The following is a 17,371-nucleotide window of genomic DNA, read 5'->3' on the forward strand; positions in this document are numbered from 1 at the left end:
CTCCACTGTTCGTTGAGAGGGTAAGTTGCCTATTTTTTAATTTGTATAATGGAGAGGGGCAAATGTTGTGGGAGTAGTCAAAATCGTTACTAATTATTCAATGACATTAATATTGATGAGATGCATGATGAGTTGAACCACTGACAACCTTATTCAAATCAATGGCCACAACAAGTAACCACATGTCGATTCGGAACAGTTTTAAAGATGTGTGATGTGCCTACAAATCACAGTTTTCCCTTAGAGAAGTCCTCCATTTGCATGCAAGCAACTCACCCTTGAGAGTTGTTTCAGATGTGATGCAATATGCAGGGCTGTTTTGGAGTTGTGCAATACATTAATAATTGTCATCAGGTTTGTAAGTCGCTGAATAATGGATACGAATGATGACACACAGTTCTGCTGGTAACTAGTTAATGAGGAGATCTGGCATCGTTGACAGCCTCTCCAGTGAGAGATTTAGCAATAGTATTTTTATTACTAGCAATTAATTCTTGCACTAATGCCTAAGCTAGGGTTTGGGACTGAATCAAACTTTGGTTAAAAAACAGAAATGAATTATACTGTACCTCAAACTATGCAGCTTATTAAGATGAGAGGATCTGATATGCATGTAGGTGAGCTAGTGGCTGGATAAATGTTTGCCACATGTTTAAACAAATTCCATAGATTTATTTGAATGAGCTACATTGGTGATATCTAGGAATAACTAGGGTGGGCTATATTGACTTGAATCACTTAGAAGGTCATTGTAATAACAAAATCATAAAACTAAAACCATTTCCGTCATTCATGCATGCATGTTTGTATAAATTTGATACATTGTAAAGTGTCTTCCTTGTTCCTTTTTTTGGTTTACCCTTCATGTAATTATTTGACTAGTTTGCACACCTGTTCTGTTTCTCTTTAATTGTTCCCTGGTGCATTTAGTTCTCTGAATTTAACTCGGTTCATGCTCAGCTGTTGTCTCTGTTAGTTTATGTATGTGTTGTCTGATTGTACAGATTGCCTGATTACATTTTATTGAAGGCTAATATTGTGTTTATCATCAACTTTGTGTATTCCTGGATGATACCATAACCTAAATGCCTATGCCCCAGGCTGTGTTTAATTGGCCACAATTTCCCGGTGAGATTACAATAATATAACTTTTTTTTTTTTTAAGTTTATCTAATATTGTAATAAACATACTATATACAGTATGTAGGACTTTTATTTTGAAAATGAGCAATAAAGGGAAACTAAAATGTAGCCGTTTTGGGAAACAGAATGTTCACAAGCTTGTGAGAATGCAAAATGCTGGATATACAGATTATAAATGTATTCAATACCACCCCGAGAAGCACAATTTATAATTGTATGTTTGCATTGATGTATCAAACACATGTAAACTGCTAAATGTATGTTTTTACTGCACGTTTATGCATCATGTCATATCACTCAGCTCTCTGGAGATAAAAGGACGACAATAAACACACTGCATAAAACATATACAGTGGTTGAGATTCACTCCTAATGTTGCTAGTTAACACAATGCATTTTTTCAGCACATCCCATAATTTCTAAAATATCAGCCTCTACCAAATGGTAGATATGTCGGTTTATGGTAAAAGTACCGAACTTACTGTAATACATATACTATGTAAAATCTGAAAATATGAAGTGTAAGACCAATTTATTAATAAAAAAAAAAATCAAATGAAAACATTTTTAATACTAATTAATTAATTTATTCATTCATCTCTGGGAAACATCCACACACACACACACACTATAGACAATTGAGCCTACCCAATTCACCTGTACCGCATGTCTTTGGACTGTGGGGGAAACCGGAGCACCCGGAGGAAACCCACGCAAACACAGGGAGAACATGCAAACTCCTCATAGAAACGCCATCTGAGCCGAGGTTCGAACCAGCGACCTTCTCGCTGTGAGGCGGCAGCACTACCTACTGCGCCACTACGTCGCCTAATTAATTTATAAATTTACTTATTATTTTTGGAAGTATGCTATAACATATTTTAGATTCGCATTTAACATGTGTTCTTGTTTTTGTTTTTTGTTTTGTTTTTTAGTTGTTTTTACAATAAAAACAAAATCAAGTGTACTAGTGCGAATGGGGTGTTTGTTAGATTTTTTAAATTTTTATATATTTTTTATTTTTTGTAAACCAACAATGCTGTGTGTAAACCAATATTTAAAACATTCATTCTTTAAATGACTTTAACAGTAATTATTTAAAACTATAAAAACATGGTCAACCATTTGGTAGAAGGGCAGCCAAAGGGGTAAAGCTTCCAAATACAACTCTAAATACATATCTGTCAGTCCATTTTGTTGAGTATAACTATAATTTAGCCCATATATTAAGCCAACAAAACTCAGCAGCAAACAAGCATACCCTGGTGGCAAAATGATCGCCTAGCTAAAATAAACATCTCTACCACTTCAGTTAAAAAAGATTATATTTACACATAAAAAAAAATTGGACTAATGAAGTAGGATTATTTTGCATGTACATCACAATATGTGTGCGTTTGAGAGAGTGAAGGCACACACACAAGTTGCGAAGCAAAAGAGCAGAGCTCATTAATATTTATGACCATCCCAAATATGGTCAAAATCAAGCATTTCAAATCATTTCTGTGGTTAAAAATGAGCCTATAAAACCATTTCTGTATCATTTTTAACCACATACCTATTGTGTAGATAGCAGAGAACAATTTAACATATTGAATGTATTCTAAAGTGCCTTTTTAAAAAATGATTGTATTTTTTGCAAGTTGTAAATTTAGTTTAACTTTTATTTAGTTTAACTTCAATAATATCAAAACACAACAGAGTTACATAAATGTAAGTACAATTTAAAATATAAAATAACTAATTTAAACTACTTATGTCAACATAAATATGTAAATGATACTAAACCCTTTGTAATAACAATAAAGCTTTAAAAATGCACCTTTTATCAACTAAAAACATATATTTTGGGATATAGTCAGATAGTTTTCCTCAATTCCGCGATCGCTGAATCTAACGCAAAATCAACAAAAAGGTGTGAGTGATTTACATGTGAAGTCAAGGCAAAGATGCGATTATAGACATCCTGTGACATGAATTGGGGTGTTTGGTGCGTTTGACAGGGTTCCGACTGTAAAAGAAAGTGTGAGCAAACATCTAACAAATGGAGCAAAGGAACAAACAGAAAAGCAAGCAGCTTACAATGGAGATTGGTTCAAGGGTGATGGCCACTGGATGTGACTGAATTGAAGGCCACTATTTGTGCTTTACATGTTAGGCTGGTATTATGATGTGTAAACGATTTCGTTTAACTCTTTCCCTGCAGTTAACGACAGAAAACGCTTCCCTGCCATTAACAAAGTTTTACAGCAATCCGTGTTTTGGGGTTGTATTATGGTAGAGGGAGCCCAAACGCATGTCCTGAGTAATGTACCTGATGTCAGATGCTCTGTGGAGGGAAATCTGAGAGAAAATAAAATTGTGGATAAAAATAAGAGTTATACAACCCTACTTTGGCTTAATCCATACCATTTTTAAAAAAGCCTTTTTTATGATTTGTGTCATTGTGTCAGATTGCACACCTAATTTAATTTTTTTGTTTATATATATATATATATATATATATATATATATATATATACACACACACACACACACACACACATATATATATATATATATATATATATATATATATATATATATATATATATATATATATATATATATATATATACACAAACACACACACATACATATATATATATATATATATATATATAAATAAACAAAAAAATTATATTAGTTGTGAAATCTGACACAGTCAGATATATATAGATATATATATATATATATATATATATATATATATATATATATATATATATATATATATATATATATATATATATATATRTGTGTGTGTGTGTGTGTGTGTGTGTGTRTATATATATATATATATATATTTTTTTTTTTTTTTTTTTTTTTTTTTTTTTGCAAATTTCTGGGAATTGCCATCACAAAATCAGTAATTTTTTATCGGGAAAAGATCTTTTTTTAAACATAATAATTATACAATTTACTGGGTAGAGAATCAGTGAGTGTGTGCATCTGTATGAACACCAGCAGATGTTTGGAGAGCAGAGCTGTTTTCTCAGGGCGCAGACTGAAACACTGAGGTTTCTGTGGGCTCTCCAGCTTTTGTTTGAATTGGCTTCTTAGGAAGATAGCAAGGATGAATGAATGGATGGATGTGTTTGCTTGCTTACCGAGAATTTGTTTGTGAAGAATTTGATAACTGCAAAGACAACATGCGATAAGCGTTAAAAAATGAGTAAATGTTAGCTTTAGCGCTAGGCTTGTGTACATGTCACTTGTGTGTGTGTGTGTGTGTGTGTGTGTGTGTGTGTGTGTGTGTGTGTGTGTGTGTGTGTGTGTGTGTGTGTGTGTGTGTGTGTGTGTGTTTGTTTGTTCATAAAAAGCCTTTAGCTAAAAACCCTTGATGTATTAAAGCCTTTAATGAAAGCCTTGTCAAGCATTCTCCTGTGGATGCGGTGAACAAAAAAATCCCAGCATGCTCTGCTTATTTCGTGCTGTTCCAGCATTGTTTGTGTTGTGTATGTGTGAGTGTAAAACAGAAAGAAGAAGGATGAAAAGCAATCTGTGTGTGTGCAAATACGCTTTTTCAGACTATTTGGGGACATCAGCATTGGTATCTGCATTATACAGACGTATAGAACTGGATTGGCATCACACAGATCATATATCTCACACACTGTGTCTCTGTGTGTGTTTGAATAGGCTCATTTTTCATTTTCCTTCTTTTTCTTTTAGAGCGAGAGCATTTAGAGGCATCCAGATATAAAACCAGATTTCCAGATCCCGCACATCGGCGGGTGACACGTAAGTTCTCGATGTGACATTTATTTGACATTTCAAGGGATTTCTTTGTGGAATGAGGTGATATTACTGCAGTAAAAGCGGAGATAAAGCTGTGGGAGACGGTCACTACGCTTGCTTCATATTCTCAGAGGAAATATTGCGAATATTCTCTCGTGACATTTAATATTTCTGACATAGAAAGTATATTTCTAATAAAATAATAAAGCAATAAAGCTTGATGGAAGAATAATCAGGTTGCTGAAGGATCTGAGTGTTTTGTGGTGACAGATGATATTAAAATATATTGTTTTTGAAATTTTAAAAATGAATGTTTGATGTTGTTGGTGAATATTTAAATGTGATTTAGGGCTTGAGCAGCATAGCGCTAGATTAAGTATTATATCAAGTGCGATATTAAGTACTATAATGAAGTGCCAGGTGATTGGATATCATGGTTTTCAAAAATGTATTGGTAAAAAAGATTTAATTCAGAAATTAATGGTTTTGTTTCTAATTATTCAGAATTTAGTGCTATTCCAGTTGCAAATGGAAAGAAGGGAAGGAAGGAAGGAAGGAAGGAAGGAAGGAAGCAAGGAAGCAAGGAAGGTTGGTTGAATGGATGGATGGATGGATGGATGGATGGATAAAGGAAGAATTGTAGCAAGGATGAATAGATGGATGGAAGGACGGAAGGAGGGAAGGAAGAAGGATGGACGGACAGACGGGCGGACGGACGGATGGATGGAAAAAAGGATGAATGGATGGATGGATGGATGAAAGAAAGGAAAGAAGGATGGATGGATGGATGGATGGATGGATGGATGGATGGATGGATGGATGGATAGATGGATGGATGGATGAATAGACGGACGGACGGGTGGATGGATGGATGGATGGATGGGAGGGAGGATGGATGGAAGGAAGGAAAGAAAGGAAGGAAGAAGGGATGATGGATGGAAGGATAGATGGAGGGGAAGGAGGAAGGATGGGTTGAAGAAAGAAAGGATGGATAGAAGGACGGATGGATGGATGAATGGATAGATAAATGGATGGATAGGAGCTAGAATGGAAGCAAGGATGTAAGAATGGATGGATGGATGGATGGATGGATGGATGGATGGATGGATGGATGGATGGATGGATGGATGGATGGATGGATCGAAGGAAAGAAAGGAAGAAGGGATGGATGGATGGATGGATGGATGGATGGATGGATGGATGGATGGATGGATGGATGGATGGAAGGATAGATGGAGGGGAGGGAGGGAGGAAGGATGGATGGAAGGAAGGATGGATGAATGAATAGATGGATAGGAGCAAGACTGGATGTAAGAATGGATGGATGGATGGATGGGAAGGAAGGAAGGCAGGAAGGATGGATGGATGGATGGATGGATGGAAGGATAGATGGAGGGGAGGGAGGAAGGATGGATTGAAGGAAGGAAGGAAGGAAGGAAGGAAGGATGGATGGATGGATGGATGGATGGATGGATGGATGGATGGAAGGAAGGAAGGAAGGAAGGAAGGAAGGAAGGATAAATGAATGGATGGATAAATGGATGGATGGATGGGAGCAAGAATGGAAGCAAGAATGAAGGGATGGATGGATGGATGGATGGATGGATGGATGGATGGATGGATGGATGGAAGGAAAGAAAGGAAGAAGGGATGGATGGATGGATGGAAGGATAGATGGAGGGGAGGGAGGAAGGAAGGATGGAAGGAAGGAAGGAAGGAAGGAAGGAAGCAAGGAAGCAAGGAAGGTTGGTTGAATGGATGGATGGATGGATGGATGGATGGATAAAGGAAGAATTGTAGCAAGGATGAATAGATGGATGGAAGGAGGGAAGGAAGAAGGATGGACGGACAGACGGGCGGACGGACGGATGGATGGATGGAAAAAAGGATGAATGGATGGATGGATGGATGAAAGAAAGGAAAGAAGGATGGATGGATGGATGGATGGATGGATGGATGGATGGATAGATGGATGGATGGATGAATAGACGGACGGACGGGTGGATGGATGGATGGATGGGAGGGAGGATGGATGGAAGGAAGGAAAGAAAGGAAGGAAGAAGGGATGATGGATGGAAGGATAGATGGAGGGGAAGGAGGAAGGATGGGTTGAAGAAAGAAAGGATGGATAGAAGGACGGATGGATGGATGAATGGATAGATAAATGGATGGATAGGAGCTAGAATGGAAGCAAGGATGTAAGAATGGATGGATGGATGGATGGATGGATGGATGGATGGATGGATGGATGGATCGAAGGAAAGAAAGGAAGAAGGGATGGATGGATGGATGGATGGATGGAAGGATAGATGGAGGGGAGGGAGGGAGGAAGGATGGATGGAAGGAAGGATGGATGAATGAATAGATGGATAGGAGCAAGACTGGATGTAAGAATGGATGGATGGATGGATGGATGGATGGATGGATGGATGGATGGATGGATGGATGGATGGATGGATGGATGGGAAGGAAGGAAGGAAGGAAGGAAGGAAGGAAGGAAGGAAGGAAGGATGGATGGATGGATGGATGGAAGGATAGATGGAGGGGAGGGAGGAAGGATGGATTGAAGGAAGGAAGGAAGGAAGGATGGATGGATGGATGGATGGATGGAAGGAAGGAAGGAAGGAAGGATAAATGAATGGATGGATAAATGGATGGATGGATGGGAGCAAAAATGGAAGCAAGAATGAAGGGATGGATGGATGGATGGATGGATGGAAGGAAAGAAAGGAAGAAGGGATGGATGGATGGATGGAAGGATAGATGGAGGGGAGGGAGGAAGGAAGGATGGAAGGAAGGATGGATGAATGAATGGATGGATAGGAGCAAGACTGGATGTAAGAATGGATGGATGGATGGATGGATGGATGGATGGATGGATGGATGGATGGATGGGAAGGAAGGAAGGAAGGAAGGAAGGAAGGAAGGAAGGATGGATGGATGGATGGATGGATGGATGGAAGGATAGATGGAGGGGAGGGAGGAAGGATGGATTAAAGGAAGGAAGGAAGGAAGGAAGGAAGGAAGGATGGATGGATGGATGGATGGATGGATGGATGGATGGATGGATGGAAGGAATGAAGGAAGGAAGGAAGGAAGGAAGGAAGGAAGGAAGGAAGGAAGGAAGGAAGGAAGGATAAATGAATGGATGGATAAATGGATGGATGGGAGCAAGAATGGAAGCAAGAATGAAAGAATGAATGGATGGATGGATGGATGGATGGATGGGTTGATGGGTGGAGGGGGACAAGAAGGATGGATTAAAGAAAGGAAGGAAGGAAGGATGGATGGATGGATGGATGGATGGATGAATGGATGGATGGGAGCAGGATTGGAAGCAAGAATGGAAGGAGGGAAGGAAGGAAGGAAGGAAGGAAGGAAGGAAGGAAGGAAGGAAGGAAGGAAGGAAGGATGGATGGATGGATGGATGGATGGATGGATGGAAGGAAGGAAGGAAGGATGAATGGATGGATGGATGGATGGATGGATGGAATATACTGTATAGGCCTATCTACACAACGTTCACAAAATTGCTGGCTTGGTTTGTTCTGTGGTCAGGGTTTTTGGTTTGATTTATTAAATGTTTTTCAATGCAAAAAAAACTATTTTAACACATGGAAATGCCATAAAATGCATAGATTTGATCTGCTTGATCTTAGTAATAGTCATATAATTAATGAAATATATGAAATTCATGTAACAATCTGGATTATTCATTGATTATTAAATATATATTTAAATATAGATTCTTGTTGCGTTTTAAAATAAAATACTAATAATAAAAATGTACCTTGACCTGAAGATGGCCATATTTGGATTAATACAGAAAAGCTATCAGATGACAGAAGGCATGTAGCAGATTGTCTACCACAGCAATTGTTTCTATCATGCTTGTAATTTAGAGGCCATCAAATGACTTGTATCAGCACTGATCCAGTAGGATAAATAGTGTCAGTGCTACTCAATCAGGAATGATAAATCAAATTTGTCTGTACAGATCTGTTTCAAGGCCAGGATGTTCATGCTTTTATCTGAAGTCATTTTTAAGATCCTAGAGCAGATAGACTCACTGGAATGATCTAGATTGAGCTTCTGGAATATCTGTTTTAAAAACCCAGAGAGTCACTGACATGAAAGCTGCAGACAACAGAAGGCAGAGCATGGATGTGTGTGTGTGTATGTGTGTGAGAGGGTGACAGAAATTGACTCTCACCTGTTGATGCAGGGTCATAATTACAAACTTCAGTTGTCGCCATGGAAACAAGCCATGTTCCTATGGAGACATGGGGTGGTTTTCGGGGGCACAATATGATCCTGTGTGTGTATGTGTGTCTGTGTGCACATGTGAGAGGCTTTTATTTTTCTCTGACCCATCAGTTGAGTATTAGTAAAGCATATACTCGCTCTGAGGCTATGTTTAACAATGCACAACTTCCTGAAATGTTCTCCTTTATGTTCTCTTTAAGTTGTTACAAAACCTTTATGCAACATTCTGAGAAGGTTAGAACGTTCAGAGAATTTAGCTATTTGGTTCCCAAAAAATAGCTAAGTGGGAACCATATATATGAATGTTAGGAGAACGTTCTGTGTTATACATTTGACATACACACTAGACCTGTTTATTAAAAAAATGTCATTGTAATCAGTTTTCTTAATTTTATGCAGGCGGCACGGTGGCTCAGTGGATAGCACTATTGCCTCACAGCAAGAAGGTTGCTTGTTCGAGTCCCGGGTGAGTCAATTGGCATTTCTGTGTGGAGTTTGCATATACTCCCCATTTAAAAACTAACTTCAATGTGACCTTTTTCAAAGAGCAATTTAATACTAGATGTATTAAATAATTCCATTATAATTTATAATTACACTACAATTTTGTTGTTTTGTTGTTTCGATAATTTCATAGCTATACTTTTAATAATCATTTTCAAAATGCCACTGAAAAGAAGAGTAAATTGGATTTACTAAATGTTTTTAAGGTAAGTGGTTGCAAACAATTTATATGGGCTAAATTTAAACAAACAAATTAAGTTGATCATTAATTTCCTTAATTTGTTTGTATAATTTTTTTGCAGCCACTTACCAATTAATCATCTGAATCCAATTAATAATTAATTTCAGAGTGCACCTTCGCATTTAGTCTAGTGTATCTGTCTGAGGACTGCAAGACAGGGGTGTAACATGAAGAGGCGCAACTTGCAGCTATCGAGATCCCATTGAACCATGCAAGATGTCACAACGAGATGTTACTGGCAAGACGGTGGAACAGAGAACATTTTCACCAAATGTTTTCATGAGATTTTAGCAAATTTATCCACAACCAATTCATTTGATATGTTGTTATATTCATTAATTTTAGCAATTCCACCATTCAACTCCACTCGCTGACTTTAGCCCCTTTCACACAGTGATACCGGTATATTTCTGGAAAATTTGCGGAACGACTTTACCGGTATATTGAAAAAAGCACTGTTCACACAGGCGAGGACGTTACGGAAATTTTCCGGAAAAGAGCATTCACACATCCATTCCAAAATACCGGTAAATTCTGACATCATTCACCACAAATGAGCTTTAAACGGCTGCACTTGTATTTGTAAACATTTGACTAAATTACAAACTCTGTGGATGATCAATATTGTGAACAACTTTCGCAGGATTACTTTCGCATGTCGAGATGTTCATAATATGTGCGTGTGCAGGCGCTCACAGGCTGTTTCACAGGCTTATCATAAGCATCTCATCGATGATTATTTACACAGTTGGCATTAAGAAGGACATATAAACGTGATCTGACTAACTTCTAGCAGCTAAATGTGTCTGGAAAAATATTCAAAGGCTTTTATCCTCACAAACCGCGCGGACGTAAATGCGTCTGACTGTTGTGATTGGCTAAAGCAGACGTCTCACGTCAGCACGTTCTAAACGTGCACGCGCTTATTACGGGAATCTTCCTTCTGCATTCACACAGCGCAGCATTCGGGCAAATTGCCGGTAATGTTACAACTTCTCTTTCCGGAAAATAGCCAGAACGAATTTACCGGTATTTTCAAAAAGGACCTGTTCACACATACAACCTTTCCGGAAAATTGCCGGCAATTTTCCGGAAAGGTCTGTATGTGTGAAAGGGGCTTTTATCTGTTTTGCTATAGTAGTTAGCCTACTCGGCGTCGTCTCCTGTGGATGCAAATAACAGTAGGTTTAGACGTTAATAGCGATGATGGTTGGATTAGGGAGTTGTAATAGGTATAGACGTTAGTTACAATGATGGTTGGGTTTAGATTTGGGTAAGGATATGTTAATAACAGTGATGATTTGGGGTTGGGGTTGGGGAAGATGTAGTTGTTAATAACCGTGATGGTTGGGTTTAGGTTGGGGAAGGTGTAGACGTTAAAAACTGTGATGGTTGGGTTTAGGGTTGGGCAAGGTGTAGATGTTAATAACTATAATGTTTTTGGTTTAGGGTTGGGGAAGGTGTAGACATTAATAACGATTAGGGTTTGGTTTAGGGTTGGGGAAGGTGTAGATGTTAATAACGGTGATGGTTGGGTTTAGGTTGGGGAAGGTGTAGAAGTAAATAACTGTGATGGTTTGGTTTAGGGTTGGGGAAGGTGTAGACGTTAATAATGGTGATGGTTGGGTTTAGGGTTGGGGAAGATGTAGACGTTAATAATGGTGATGGTTGGGTTTAGGGTTGGGGAAGGTGTAGACGTTAATAATGGTGATGGTTGGGTTTAGGGTTGGGGAAGGTGTAGATGTTAATAACTGTGATGGTTTGGTTTAGGTTGGGGAAGGTGTAGATGTTAATAACTGTGATGGTTTGGTTTAGGTTGGGGAAGGTGTAGATGTTAATAACTGTGATGGTTTGGTTTAGGTTGGGGAAGGTGTAGATGTTAATAACTGTGATGGTTTGGTTTAGGTTGGGGAAGGTGTAGATGTTAATAACTGTGATGGTTTGGTTTAGGGTTGGGGAAGGTGTAGATGTTAATAACTGTGATGGTTTGGTTTAGGGTTGGGGAAGGTGTAGATGTTAATAATGGTGATGGTTGGGTTTAGGTTGGGGAAGGTGTAGACATTAATAACGGTGATGGTTGGGTTTAGGTTGGGGAAGGTGTAGATGTTAATAATGGTGATGGTTGGGTTTAGGGTTGAGGAGGGTGTAGACGTTAATAACTGTGATGGTTGGGTTTAGGTTGGGGAAGGTGTAGACGTTAATAAAGGTGATAGTTGCGTTTAGGGTTAGGAAAAGGTGTAGACATTAATAACGATGATGGTTTGGTTTAGGGTTGTGGTAAGTGTAAATGTAAAAAACTGTGATGGTTGGGTTTAGGGTTGGGAAAGGTGTATAGACGTTAATAACTGTGATGGTTGAGTTTAGGTGTGGAGTAGGTGTAGACGTTAATAACTGATGGGCACAACCCCACCTTGCCAACAACATAGTAGACATGTGGGTTATGCCTCTACTACAAGTTACGCCCCTTCATGTTACGCCCCTGTCTTGCAGTCTGCAGACAGACCCTAGTCCATTTAATATGCATTTTTGTTGTTTAATCTGGATGGAAATCTTTTCTGAAACATACACCAATGTAGGATTATTTTCATTTTAAAATTGCTGTGTGAAAATAAAAACATAACTATTGCAAATGTATCCCAAGCTCTTGCTGTTTTCATTCTCTCCCTTCACAGCTGCCCGATAACTCGCATCCAGACAGAACGGCGGGAATCCTGACACAAAAGATCACATTTCTAAATACAAAATGACTGCGTTTCTCTTCGGGGACCAGTAACGTATCTCCTCATTTTAGCCATCTATCAAAAGTGTCTGCGCGCATGTGTTTGATTGACTGGGTGTGTATGACTATGTGTGTTCGCTGGGTGATATATGATGTAATTTCAGAAATTTCTCCACATGCACAACGGCCTGAAGCAACAGAGCGGCAACATGTCCAACCCCCCTCCGCCCCAGTCTTTCTGTTTCTGCATGAAAGAATGATAAATAGCTTCATGAACGCGGTGTGTAACGCTCAGTCATACACACGCAGGTCTGTGTGGAAGGTCAAACTGTATGTAAATTTTCTGCTTTCGGGTTTGGGTCCCAGCAGATGCTGGCTCCGCTCTGTGATTCGGAGCGACGGATGGCCAATCGGGCTCCGTCCGCTGAGCTGACTTTTCCTGTGGCTGTGGAGGGCTTTTTTCTTGTTTAATGACAGACTTGGAAAGAATAACAGAATGGCCTCTAAGCATGTATGAATGATTGGGGAAGGGATGTGAAATGGAAAAGGAATGAGAAAACTGGGGTGAAAACCGGAGAGCGAGAGAGCGAGGGAAGAAAGAGCAATATGAATTGCAGATTTTGCTGTAAATGATGGATCTTCATATAAATAGTGCGTATGTGCATCTGAGCTGACTAGAGTTGAATAATGACACTGGTGTGTTTATAAAGATGCTTCATGAGTGAACTGAGTTTGCTTCATAAGTAATGATGAACTCTGTAAGTAATTGAATTAAACTGAATCAACAACAAGACTGAAGGTCAGAGAAGAATGACAAAACACTGTTGCAATTTTAATGACACTTTGCTGTTGAAACTGTATTTGTTTTTTGTTTTGTTTTTTTGGACACATTGGGCCCTATGCCCTATAGCAAACACAAAGGCCACATTTATTTTATTGATACATTTTATTCATTTTCTTTTCTGCTTGGTCCCTTTATTAATCCGGGGTCGCCACAAAATAATGAACCGCCAACTTATCCAGCATATGTTTTTACACAGCGGATGCCCTTCCAGCTGCAACCCACCTCTGGGAAACATCCATAGGCACCCACTCACACCCATACACTACAGACAATTAAGCCTACCCAATTCACCTGTACCCCATGTCTTTTGACTGTGGGGGAAACCGGACAGTATAGTTCAGACGGGCATTTTAAGCAATCAAACAACCAACCTTGTGGCATTTATGTGAAGTTGATATTGTGATGCAGATTTTTCAAATAATTTTTACCTAAAATTGATTGTTTTGTTTTTGTTTTTTTTACTTTTGACTTACTTTTTATGATTGTTTATTAAATAGTTTCACTGAATTTTTGGCCCTCTAAAACCACCCCAGAGTCTAATGTGACCCTAATGTGGAAAAATGTAATGCCCACCCTGGTCTAGATGGTTTGGTGTGTCCCACACATAGACTGGTTTTACACGTCACCTGCTAACAAGTTTTCAGTATTTTTGCAATTGAAATCTCACTGTACTCAATGTAAAATCACGATTTCTGAAAACAACTAAAACTTCCAGTTTTAGTCATTTCCATAAATCATGTTTTTTTTTTTTTTTTTTGTAATTTTACTCTTCAAAACACGATATCTCAAAGAATTTTGGAGTTATTGACCAGTAGACTGGTATATTATTTAATATGTTTGTCTTACACTGATTAACTATGTCAAAGTTTGCAACTAACTACAAAGAGCACCTGCAGATCAGCTACTGGCATTTGAAACAGCCAATTTATCTCATTATGTAAGAACTTTTTTATGTTGTTTGCCTTATTTTACTGTCTGATTTGACCTGCTCCTGAATTTCCCCCTGCTATTTGTCAATTACTCTATTTATATGTGATTTCATCATTTCTATCCACACTCCAAGCATTGATCAACTGCTTTATTATTAGTGAGAAAGCACCAATCAAATACTACATTTTATGATGTCACTCTATAGACTTCTTACAAACTATTTTACAGTATGAAGACACTAAAGTAGTTTCAAGAGTTCACACTTAGCTGATGATTTATAAAAGATTGTTTGGCATGCTGTCCCGGGAGAGAGCCCTGAGCTCAAGGGCTCCTCGAGCCCGGGGCTTCCTCCCGTTGGCAGAGCAAGAGGGGAGCCTGAGCTCGGTGGATCTCAGAACTCCCCTGCTGCGGTAGCTAAGGGAACACAAGGGATTAGACAAAGCTTGATTGTTATGTATGTTGAATGTCTTTGGATGGTGGGAGGAAACCGGAGAAAAACCCACGCGGACACGGGGAGAACATACAAACTCCTCACAGAAACACCCACTGGTCCTGTGGAACCAGGGCTGGCAGTGTTCTTCCTGTGGGGCTCACAGTGCTAACCACTGGGCAGCCGTGCTGCACAATCAGAGGTAAAGGAGGAGAATAGGGGAGGAGGGGGGTTTCTTCCAAACGAAGATAACGTGAACTAAAAACTGTGGCTATTTATAGTAGCTTAGGGCTCATATGATTGGAAGATAGTGATTAGCAAATGCGAGACCGGCCGTGATAAATCGTAAGCACGTGATCCTCTCGAAATTAGTTTATGAACTTTATAAACTTCACTTGATACAAAATATAAACCCATTTTCATAAACCCTATCAAATACAAGTTACAAAATACTGTTTTACTTTTTAAATACGTATCTGAAATACATTTTTTTTTTAAATATTGACCATCCCTGGCTACAGCCACCCCTAACGCTGGTGTAGCGCCGTCACTGTTTTGAACACCAGTGAGCTGAATAAATATTATTGACGTGACAAAGTATAAAGCAAAGAGGTGTTTCCCAGCATCATGGCACAAAATTAATTCTCCAGCCAATCAAAAGCCCCTCCTTCCATAGCCCTTTATGTTAATCCGGCCCCGACCATTGGGAATAATGAGAATTTATTGTCATGAAATGTCACAATGTGAAATGAATGAATAAACAGGCTTCTTTCATTATGCAAAATCTAATTTCTTTTCATCTTCTTCCTTTGTTATTAAGGAGTAAAATGTGGCCCGGGCAAGTTTTCATCATCATTTTTATGTTTTCATCAGATTCAATCGTGCATGAAAAAAAAAATCAGGATATTAAACTGTCCTTTTGTTTTTCCAGCCATACGTGACTTTGGAATATCAGGTTTGGCAGGAGCTGATATCTGGGCAGACTAACTCTCTAAATCTCCTCTCTCTCTCCCTCTTTCATTCTGTCTTTCTCACTCAGGCTTGCAGACATCTCTGCGTTCAGGGGCCCGAGGCGCTGTTGAGCGTGGCATCATAAAACAGGCGGGCGAGGAGAGAGAGCGAGTGTTTGTGAGCAGATTAACACACTGTGTGTTGGGGGATTTCAGCTGCTCTGGCTAACACACAGTCAGTGTCTGATTGAAAAGCCCATCTGAAGCATACGGACAGAGTCGGAGTGCACTGTAAGCTGCAGATTCATGTCAACAGTCTTTAGCCTTATTCTAAATCTTAACCAGCTGCTGGATCTTGTCCTGGAAAAATTATAACAATATTTGTGTGTGTGTTCGCGCTTGTGTGACATCTCTTTATCTCCTTGTTAAAAGCTTGTCTGAATCAGTAAGCAGTTGTGCTGTTATCTGACCAGCTCTTGTGTTATCAGTAGACATTCATCATTATGACACTCACACATGCAGCATACATGTAAAGTAGAAGCATAGTGCACTTGAATAGTAGCCTATTAATTATAAAGCTTCTTAACTTGCATCTGTGGTTCCATCTTTTACAGTTCCCATCAAATCAAAATGCATGTTTTTTGGCTTTTGTTATAAATATAGCAGCTTTAAAGGGATAGTTCACTCAAAAATGAAACCCTTTACTTGTTTCAAATCATAGATATGTACAATAGATATCGCATACGGGGCCTTAGCATGCCACTGCCACATTTGTACAGTGCTCCCAGGACAAAAGTCATTCAACTGCACTATAGTCCAGACTAAAGCCAATATGAAGATGCTGGACTTTAGCACTGTGTACAAGTGTAGTAACAAGCAAAGAAAGAAAACTAAGCACATATATAGGCAGAACATTTCATAGGTAAGATTGCATATTTTACGTTTTTGTATGTTACGAACTTTGTGCTCAACAAGTAACGTTATTAATGATAATACAGTCACTACTGCACTAGCCATAGGGCAAAGTAGCACCAACTCGCACTAAATACCAGGCTTATGCTAGTTTTGTTGAATAAAACCAGCAAACAATGTAAATGAAATATGACAACAAGACGCTGCGGTGCTAGAAACTTGTATTGTTGTCGGCTAAGTGAATGAGTCATTCATAACGAAGACTCATTCTCAAACGAATCGTTTGGAGGAGGGGGGGTGTTTAAGGACACAGATTAGATCAAATTTAACAGGGAGGGAGGATAATACATTTCCATGCATTCAAACACAGGCTCTATGTCGGCAATGCCCATGCGATCACTTATCCATCGATGTAGAAAAGTTGGATAAAATTATAATTTTCGTAATTTAAAAAAAAATATTTGCATACTGACCACCGGGAAAACTCCTGATAATAGATGTATGTATCTATCTGTATATATCTCTGGCTCTGGATGGCCACAGTCCTCCGCTGCACCTTGGTCCTGCATTCATTTTAAAGGAGCACTACCCAAAATGGTGGCTCTATTGACGTATTTCTTCCAGTAGACATTAATAGCAGAGGCGACATCTA

At 38.9% G+C, this 17,371-nt stretch overlaps 2 long non-coding RNA genes across 3 annotated transcripts in view; one reads left to right on the plus strand and one right to left on the minus strand.

The window, feature by feature from the left end:
- LOC141378662 (uncharacterized) overlaps window positions 1–17,371 on the minus strand; it is a 79,259-nt gene that overhangs the window by 55,305 nt on the left and 6,583 nt on the right. The window lies entirely within an intron of this gene.
- LOC141378663 (uncharacterized) lies at window positions 4,776–15,644 on the plus strand. The gene is made up of 3 exons (XR_012393736.1): window positions 4,776–4,926; window positions 9,589–9,655; window positions 12,607–15,644. It is a non-coding gene; the product is annotated as an uncharacterized lncRNA (long non-coding RNA).

This window comes from Danio rerio, chromosome 2 (genome assembly GCF_049306965.1).
Source record: "Danio rerio strain Tuebingen ecotype United States chromosome 2, GRCz12tu, whole genome shotgun sequence".
Classification (NCBI taxonomy): Eukaryota; Metazoa; Chordata; class Actinopteri; order Cypriniformes; family Danionidae; genus Danio; species Danio rerio.